Genomic DNA, 10,419 nt, shown 5'->3' with positions numbered 1-10,419 from the left:
CCTTTAAAGTGACCTGCGACAATATCCACCTCACGACGATATGCTGCCATGAGTGGGTCCTTGGAGTCCCAAGTGCCAGATACTTGCTGAGCCACAAGGTCCGAGTCACCGAAGCACTTAACTCGACTTAGATTCATCTCCTTAGCCATCCGGAGACCGTGGAGCAAGGCTTCATACTCAGCTGCATTGTTAGTACAAGGGAACATTAAGCGGAGAATGTAACAAAACTTATCACCTCGTGGGGAAGTTAATACGACTCCAGCCCCCGAGCCTTCCAATTGCCTGGATCCGTCAAAATGGATGATCCAATATGTGTGATCCGGCTTTTCTTCAGGTGCTTGCATTTCCGTCCAATCATTGATGAAATCAACAAGTGCTTGAGACTTAACCACCGACCGAGGCACATACTTTAAACCGTGCGGCCCAAGCTCTATAGCCCACTTGGCAATCCGGCCAGTCGCTTCCCGGTTCTGGATGATATCCCCCAAAGGAGCAGAACTGACCACCGTAATTGGGTGCCCTTGGAAGTATTGTTTAAGCTTCCGGCTTGCCATAAAAACTCCATACACTAGCTTCTGCCAATGCGGATACCTTTGCTTGGAATCAATGAGTACCTCGCTGATATAATAGACCGGACGTTGAACCGGATGCTCCTTACCTGCCTCCTTTCGCTCCACCACAATAGCCACGCTGACCGCACGAGCATTAGCAGCAACATATAGTAGTAACGGCTCCTTGTCAATGGGAGCGGCGAGCACAGGCGGATTGGCCAATTTCCGCTTTAAGTCCTCAAATGCTTCATCAGCAGCGGAACTCCAGACAAACTGATCCGTCTTCTTCAACATCTGATACAAAGGGATTGCCTTCTCACCAAGACGACTGATAAACCGGCTTAACGCGGCAATCCGGCCTGCCAGGCATTGAACATCATTGATACACTTCGGTTTAGCCAGGGAGGTGATGGCTGTGATCTTCTCCGGATTAGCCTCAATTCCCCTGTTGGACACCAGAAAACCCAATAACTTGCCCGCTGGTACACCAAAGACACACTTGTCCGGATTAAGCATCATCTTATACGTCCTCAGGTTATCAAAGGTTTCCTTCAAATCGTCAACCAGAGTCTCCTTCTCCCTGGACTTAACCACGATATCATCCACGTAAGCATGTACATTACGGCCAATCTGCTTGTGAAGACAATTTTGTACACACCGTTGATAAGTTGCCTGGGCACTCTTGAGCCCAAAGGGCATAGACACATAGAAGAAGGCTCCAAAAGGAGTTATGAATGCCGTCTTCTCCTGGTCCTTAACTGCCATTTTGATCTGATGATAGCCATAATATGCATCCAAAAAACTTAAACGCTCACAACCCGTCGTAGCATCAATAATTTGATCAATACGGGGGAGGGCAAAAGGATCTGCTGGACAAGCTTTATTAAGATCTGTGTAATCCACACACATGCGCCAGGTGCCGTTTTTCTTAAGGACTAGCACCGGATTGGCAAGCCACTCAGGGTGAAAAACTTCAACAATAAAACCAGCTGCTAAGAGCCTGGCTACCTCTTCTCCAATCGCCTTGCGTCTTTCTTCGTTAAACCGGCGGAGGAACTGTTTCACCGGTTTGTATTTAGGATCCACATTAAGGGTGTGCTCAGCGAGTTGCCTCGGTACACCTGGCATGTCAGAGGGCTTCCATGCAAAAATGTCCCGATTCTCATGGATGAACTCGATGAGCGCGCTTTCCTATTTCAGATCCAAGTTGGCACTGATGCTGAACTGCTTGGACGAATCGCCAGGTACGAAGTCAACAAGCTTAGTTTCTGCTGCCGATTTGAACTTCAGGGCCGGATCATGCTCCGTAGTTGGCTTCTTTAATGGAGTCATGTCCACCGGATCAACATTGTCCTTATAATACTTCAGCTCCTCGATGGCACAAACCGACTCTGCGTAGGCCGCATCTCCTTCCTCGCACTCCAAAGCGATTGTACGGCTTCCGTGAACCATTATTGTCCCCTTGTGACCCGGCATCTTGAGCTGCAAATACACATAACAGGGCCGTGCCATAAACTTGGCATAGGCCGGTCGCCCAAACAGGGCGTGATATGGACTTTGGATTTTCACCACTTCAAACGTCAATGTCTCCGACCTGGAATCATGATCATCCCCAAAGGCCACTTCCAGAGCTATCTTACCAACAGGATATGCTGATTTGCCAGGTACCACACCGTGGAACACCGTATTAGACGGTTTGAGATTTTTATCTGTTAGTCCCATATGACGGAAGGTCTCATAGTACAAGATATTAATGCTGCTCCCTCCATCCATGAGCACTTTGGTGAACTTGTAACCTCCCACCTGAGGCACCACCACCAGAGCCAACTGACCCGAATTATCAACCTGGGGAGGGTGATCCTCTCTGCTCCATATGATTGGCTGTTCAGACCAGCGTAGATAACGGGGCACGGCCGGTTCAACAGAGTTGACTGTCCACCTCTGAACCTTCCGGTCTCGCTTGTCCAAGCTAGTGGTGAAGACATGGTACTGCCCACTACTCAACTGCTTTGGGTTGCTCTGGTAACCTGACTGTTGCTGCTGTTGGTTGTAACCACCCTGGTTGTTCTGATAATTTTGATTATCATGTCCGCCCGGATTACCATTAAATCCTGAACCAGAATTTCCTCCACCATAACCCGGCCCGGATCCTGAGCCACCGCCGGAGCCGTGATCATACCGGAAAGCATTATAATTCTTGAAATCCTGCATAATGAAGCAATCCTTCCAAAGGTGGTTTGCTGGTGCCTCCTTCGTCCCATGTCTCGGACAGGGCTGGCTCAGTAGATAGTTTAGGCGGTCCGGGTTAGGGTTGGGTGCCCCACTGCGATTTGGCGGTTTACCCCTGCGTCGCTGGCCCTTGTCCTGCGCGTTGGTATTAGCCACAAAGTCCATGTTACCATCCGCTTTACGCTTGCCTCCACCACCATTGCCTGCCAAGTGATGCTGCTGCCCTTTGGAGTTGCTGTTCCTCTTTCCCTTTCCTGCCTTGTCATCATCAGATTCAGGATCCTTGGTACTATCAGAATCAGCATACTTTACCAAAGCAGCTATGAGGGTCCCCATGTCAGTGCAATGACGCTTCATCCGTCCCAACTTCAGCTTTAGGGGCCCAAACCGGCAGTTGCCTTCTAGGGTTAATACTGCGGTGTCAGCGTTGATGCGGTCTGATGAATGCAACACTTGTGAAACCCGGCGCACCGAATGAGTCGTCGATTCTCCTTCCTCCTGGACGCAGGCAGCTAAGTCCACTATCGACATAGGCTGTTTACATGTATCCTTGAAATTGCTAATAAACCGGGCTCGTAATTGGGCCCATGAACTGATAGAATTAGCCGGCAAGCTTTTTAACCAAGTACGGGCCGTTCCTTCAAGCATCATGGTGAAGTATTTCGCACACGCCGCGTCATCCACATCAAGCATCTCCATGGCCATCTCATAGCTCTCCACCCATGTCTCTGGAGGTTGATCCGCCGTGTAATTTGGTACCTTGCGCGGGCCTTTGAAATCCTTGGGCAGGCGCACATTGCGTAAAGCGGGGACAAGGCAAGGCACCCCCAAAGAACTAGAAGTAACACCAGGTTCGATCGAGATAGTTGGACGAACCGGCGTAAGCTGCCGAGCCTGATACTGTGCGGCTAACTCGGCCTCCCTGCGCGCTCAGGCCCGGTCCACCACTTCCTGAGCGTTATCAGCACCACCCGTCGGGTTGTTGCCACGGGGTGCTCCACGTCGTTCATTACTCGACACTGCCGGTTCATCCATATGCCTGCTATAGCTCCGGCTTGGACGGGGGGTCGAGTGGATCCGGTCGCGGCTGTACGAGTATGCTTCCTGTTGGACCAAAGCTGTCCTCAGAAGCTCCTTGACCCGTCGCGTCTCTACTGCCAGCGGCGAGTCACCTTCAATTGGAATGGCCTCCAGCCGTGCAGCAGCGGCAACGAGATTGTCCATCGGGTTGGAGTAGTGACCCGGAGGTGTCAAAACAGCCTGAGGTATAACAGTATTTTGACGAGGCAGATCCATCCGACGGGGCTGAACCGGCGCGCCGGTCGCAGGGGCTTCCGCCCGGTTTACCTCCAGCGGATTACTGGTTCCTACTCCTGGGGTGTTGAAAAGGTCTCTGGCCTCGAAAACCGAAGGCAAACGGGATCGGTACTTCCTCTTCATGACTTCATGCGACGCGTTCTGGTCCAACATGAGCCTGTAGGCTTGTGCGTCTAAAGCGGCCTGCTCTGCGGTCATCCTGGCATCCTCAGCTGCCAGGTCTTCCTTGGCCTGGGTGATCTGTTCCTTCACCTTTGCAATCTCCGCGTTGTGGACTTCCTGATCCGCCGGATTAGCTTCTGCCATAAGCATAGCCAATGCATCAAATAGATTTGACAGAACTTGAGCCGGCGGGCGCGCAGAGCTCCCTGCCCCAGCAGCTGTCGCCACTGCTGAACCGGAGGTTATTGGCGCAGCGGTCGAAGAATGAAGTGCTGCTTGTGTGCCAGCCATGAATATTCCAACTCGGTTGGGTAGATCAGAGGGGTCCGGAATACTGTCGCCATCGGAACAGCCCCCAATCCGGTCGTCTTGTAGCTGATATAGAGATTCGGTTTCTCCGGTTGATGACTCGTCGTCGGAACAAACGACGGTCTCGCCGCGGGATTCCAATCCACCCTCATAACTTCCTCCGTGGATGACTCACACGAAGGCACGCCTTACAGCCGGTTTAACCCAGGCGGACCGTGCACGCTGAGCCGTTTCGACGAGGTCAGTGCAGATGCCCGGCTCAGGGCCCGGTTCACCGATCTTGCCGATGAAAACGTGTATGCCACCAAAGGGGACCCGGTACCCGTACTCAACTAAGCCGGCCTCGGGGCCCCAGCCTGCATCATCGATGTAGAGCTTGCCGCGACGACTCTTGGTCATCCGGCCCATGACGTAGCCCTCGAGTCCTTCAAAGCGGCCCTCCAAGAACTTGAAACCATCGTGCGATAGCCCCACGGTGGGCGCCAACTGTCGTGGTTTTGTCACGGCAGATGTCCTAGAGAAAGGACTTAGTCGTGGAGCCATCGCAACGGGTTAGCTTGAAGGGGTTAAAGCGGACACAGGGACGCAAGAGAGTTTATACTAGTTCGGCCCCTTCAATGAAGGTAAAAGCCTACGTCTAGTTGTGATGGAATTGATGGGGTTTCGATGACTAGGGAGCAAACAAGCTTCGCCTAAGTCTCGAGTTGTTGTCTGTCTCCTGAACCGTCATCGGGTCGTCCCCTTATATACACGGGTGACGCCCGTCGGTTCACAGATTCCCAATACCGGCTCATAGATGTGTCCGGTTTGGTCTCTACTTATTCCTAACTTACAACACAAGTTACATACCAACGCCGGTTTACGGCTACAGGCCTTGAACCGACCATGGGCCTTGAGCCCTCATCTGCCTTCTTGGGCTTGAACATAATTAACTACTGATGAAGTTAACCCGGCCCAGATAGGCCGGTTTACGCCCAGTAGTAATATCGCCAACACAAGCAATACAATTAGAAGCAGGACGTAGGCTTTTACCTCGATACGAGGAGCCCAACCTGGGTAAACTCCTTGTGTCCTTTGTCCCGTTCAACCCCTTCAAGCTAACCTAATTGCGATGGCTCCACACCTAAGTCCTTTCACTAGGGCATTTGCCGTGTTAAACCCATGATAGTTGGCGCCCACCGTGGGGCCAGAGCATGGTGGTTTCGAGTTCTTGAAGGGCAGCTTCTCAGGGATCAAGGGATACGCCGTGGGCCGAATGACCAAGAGCCGCCGCGGCAAGATCTACATCAATGACGTTGGCTGGGGTCCCGAGGCCGATTCAACCGAGTATGGGTATCGGGCCCCCTTTGGCGATATCCACGTCTTCATCGGCAAGATTGGCGAGCTAGGGCCCAAGCTGGACGCCGGCACCGACACCGTCATGGCTCGACGCACGAGACCCGCCAAGGTCCAACCTGCCCGAAAGTGTGCTTTCGTCGACTTTATTTATGGGATGGATCTTGAGGAAATTTCTATGTCTGGTGGAGAGACGACCATCTAATCAGGTGATGAGTCTTCAACCGGCGAGACCGAATCAATATATCAACTGCAAGATGGCGGGTTTGGGGGCTATTCCGATGGTAACAGTATTCCGGAGCCCTATGAGCCGCCGACAAGATCTACAATCTTCATGGTCGGCACGCAACCGATGTTACAATCGTCAACCGCTGCGGCCATGACGTCCAGTTCAACAGCTGCTGCAATGGCTGGTGCGAATGGCTCTGCACGTCCGCTGGATCCTGGATACTTTGGCGACTCTCTTGGCTGCAGAGGTGACTCCGGCAACTCAAGTGCAGCATAATGCAGAGATTGCAAAGTTGCGAGATAAGGTGGCCAAGGCCCGAGAGGATCTGGAGGCAGAAAACATCAGGATGGCCATAGAAAGAGCCGCCCTGGAGGCAGATACGCAACGAATATGGGAAGAGGCTTTTCGTTTAAGCTTGGATCAAAACACGTCAAACGATGTTCTATGCAGATACCAGAGTCGTTTACCTTCACAGTTTGAAGGGAGGGTTCTTTTTAATACACCTGGAGCAGGGCCAAGTAACCCGCCCGGCGAAACCTGGGCTGCTGAGGCGCCCGTGACCGGGGTGGTGGCTCGGCCTCGTATGGTAGACCTGCCACGTATGGATGCAACCCTGCCCTAGCGGGTGTTGACACATCCAGGTCATTACTCTAACCCTCTGGATAGCATGATTGCTGCGGCTTCACGACTGGCGGCTCTTCCGGTTGAAGGCGAGTCTCCGGCGGCGATTGAGACCTGGAACACCGTGTAACTTGTTTAGACAGCAGTGGCCCAGCAGGCGGCTTACTCATATATCTGTGAGAGAATTCATTCAACTCCCCGTCATAGTCGAAGCTACAGCCGACGCATTGAATCACCAACGGTTTCCAGCAGCGAGTGGCGTTGTAACCCGCCCCATGGGCATGACCCACCGCGTGATGATAACAATGTTCAGGCCCTCATTGATTAGGCCAGGGCATGTCAAGAGGTGGAGCTGGCGGCTCAATTAGCGGCTCAGCAATAGCTTCAGAGAAACCCTTCGGCATTTGTAGAGGCTGGGATGACTTCCAGGATGGTCGGTGTACCGTGTTTAGCACGGGCTCTTCGCAAGCGTTTGCGTAAGGACTTCAAGGGTCGTCGAAAGGTGCCCAATTACACAGTTGATCAACCTCCCGAGGCTTGGATTGAGAGCTACGAGTTGGCTATGGAGATGTTGGATGTTAATGACGTTGTGTGCGCCAAGTACTTCACCATGATGCTGGATGGGCCAACTCGCACCTGGCTGAAGGGATTGCCCCCAATTCTATCAATTCATGGGCTGAGTTAAAGGGGCACTTTAATCAGAATTTTAAAGACACATGTAAGCAGCCCCTGTCGATCATTGATCTGGATGCTTGTGTACAGCGCGAGGATGAATCGGCCCACCACTGGGTTCGCTTGGTCTCAGCCATTATCCATTCATCGGATAGCATCAACGTTGGTTCTGCTGTTCTTATTTTGGAGAAAAATTGTCGTTTCACCCCTCTCAAGCAGAAGTTAGGGTGGCTTAAACGTCATTGCAATGACATGGCAGAGCTCATGGCTACTCTCATCAAATACGCTGACTCTCACAACACCAAGGACCCTGGGTATGTTGAGGAGAAGTCCAACAAGGGGAAGAAGAACGACAATGGAAAAGGGCAGCAACAAATATGACAGGGCAGAACCAAGGCAATAATGGTAAGCGCAAGCAAGCCGATGGCAGATCAGACTTTGTGGCTAATACCAATACACAGCGGAATAACCAGCATCGTAAGGGTAGGCCGGAGCAGTTTGGAGGAACAAAATTCAACCTAGAGGCGATGTTGAATGAGCCTTGTCCAAAACATAGTCTCCCGAATAGACCATCGACTCATATGTGGAAGGATTGTTTCATTATGAAGGAATGCAAGAATCCTGGTTATCTCCAGAATCATAATAACAATAATGGCCCGCACGACGGGTCAGGATCCGGCTCACACGGGCTAGGCTTCGGAGGCGGTGGTTCAAATTCTGGATATCAAGGTCAGGGCAATCAGGGCGGTTATAACCATCAACACAGTTAGGGTAACCAGCAACAACAGTGAGGGTATCAGAGTAATCCAAAGCATCTTAATAGTGACCAATACCATGTTTTCACCACAAGCCTGTGCAAGCGAGATCAGAAGGTTCATAAATGAGCGGTGAGCGCAATTGAGCCGGCAGTGCCTCGATACATAGGATTGTCAAAGCAGCCAATTGTATGGAGTCGTGAGGATCACCCACCCCGGGTTGACAATCGAGGTCAGCTGGCTTTACTAGTAGCCCCTCAGGTTGGAGGTTACAAGTTCACTAAGGTTCTTATGGACGGAGGCAGCAACATCAATATCCTTTATTATGATACTTTTCGTTGTATGAATTTGACTGACAAAGATCTTAAGCCATCCTTTACAGTCTTTCACAGGGTGGTGCCTCGTAAGTTAGCATATCCAGTTGGTAAGATTGCCTTGCAAGTAGCTATTGGCAGTGAATATGATTACAGGACAGAGACATTGAATTTTGAAGTGGTTAAGATCAAAATCCCCTATCACGCTCTGTTTGGACGGCCGGCTTACGCCAACTTTATGGCACAACCTTATTATGTGTATCTGCAGCTTAATATGTTGGGTCGTAAAGGTACCATTACAGTCCATGGTGATAGGAAAATAGCCTTTGAATGTGAAGGTGATGTTGCTTATGCTGAGACTGCCTGTGCCACAAAAGAGTTGAAGTTTTATAAAGATAATATTGACCCGGTGGATATGAATCCGTTGAAGAAACCAACCACAGAGCAGGACCCTTTGCTGAAGTTTAAGTCGGCAGATGACACCAAACAGGTTGACTTTGTCCCTGGCGACTCATCTCAGCAATTCACTATCAGTGCTAATATGGATCCAAAATAGGAAAGTGCGCTCATCGAGTTCATCCATGAGAACTGGGATATCTTTTCATGGAAGCCTTCAGACATGCCGGGTGTACCGAGAGAACTCGCTGAGCACACTCTCAATATAGATCCTAAATTTAAGCCGGTCAAGCAGTTCCTTCGTCGTTTTAATGAAGAAAGGCGTATGGCCATTGGAGTAGAGGTGGCCCGACTCTTAGCGGTTGGGTTCATCGTTGAAGTTTTTCACCCTGAGTGGATGGCTAACCCGGTGCTAGTACTTCAGAAAAATGGCACTTGGCGTATGTGTGTGGATTACATAGGCCTTAATAAAGCCTGTCCAGCTGATCCTTTTGCTCTTCTACGTATTGATCAGATCGTAGGTGCTACGACGGGTTGTGAACGTTCAATCTTTTTGGATGCTTATTATGGTTATAATCGGATTAAGATGCCAGTTAAAGACCAAGAGAATACGCCTTTTATCACACCTATTGGAGCTTTCTGCTACGTGTCTATGCCTTTTGGGCTCAAGAGTGCCCAGGCGACTTGTCAACGTTGTGTTCAGAATTGTCTTCATAACTAGATTGGACGCAATGTTCACGCTTATGTAGATGATATTGTTGTGAAGTCCAGAAAGAAGGAGACTCTGCTAGATGATTTGAAAGAGACCTTTAATAATTTCCGGGTCTACAAAATGATGCTTAATTAGGCAAAATGTGTTTTTGGTGTGCCTGCAGGCAAGCTCTTGGGTTTTCTGGTTTCAGAGAGAGGCATTGAAGCTAACCCGGAGAAAATCGAAGTTATCACTTCATTGGCTAAGCCGGCGCGCGTCAATGATGTCCAGCGCTTGGCGGGTCGTATTGCTGCTTTAAGCCGGTTTATAAGCCGCCTGGGAGAGAAAGCTATTCCTCTATACCAGATGATGAAGAAAACATATTGTTTTGTTTGGAGTGATGCTGCTAATAAGGCATTTGAAGCGCTTAAACACAGTTAGTTGAGCCGCCGGTTCTTGCAGCTCCTATTGAGAAGGAGCCTTTGCTCTTATATGTGGCGGCTAACGGCAGAGTCGTCAGCGTGGCAGTTGTAGTAGAAAGTAAGGAGACGGGTAAGGAATATCCGGTTCAAAGGCCAGCTTATTATGTCAGTGAGGTCTTAATCGAGTCTAAGCAGAGATACCCACATTGACAGAAGCTAGTGTATGGGGTGTTCATGACCAGTCACAAGTTCAAGCATTATTTCCCTGGTCATCCTATTACTGTCTTAATCGAGCCTAAGCAGAGATACCCACATTAACAGAAGCTATTGTATGGGGTGTTCATGACCAGTCGCAAGTTCAAGAATTATTTCCTTGGTCATCCTATTACTGTGATTAGTTCTGCTCCCTTAGGGAT

The sequence above is a fragment of the Triticum urartu genome, chromosome 3 (assembly GCF_003073215.2).
Source record: "Triticum urartu cultivar G1812 chromosome 3, Tu2.1, whole genome shotgun sequence".
In the NCBI taxonomy this organism is placed as follows: Eukaryota; Viridiplantae; Streptophyta; class Magnoliopsida; order Poales; family Poaceae; genus Triticum; species Triticum urartu.
Note: the sequence above shows the minus strand (reverse complement) of the source record.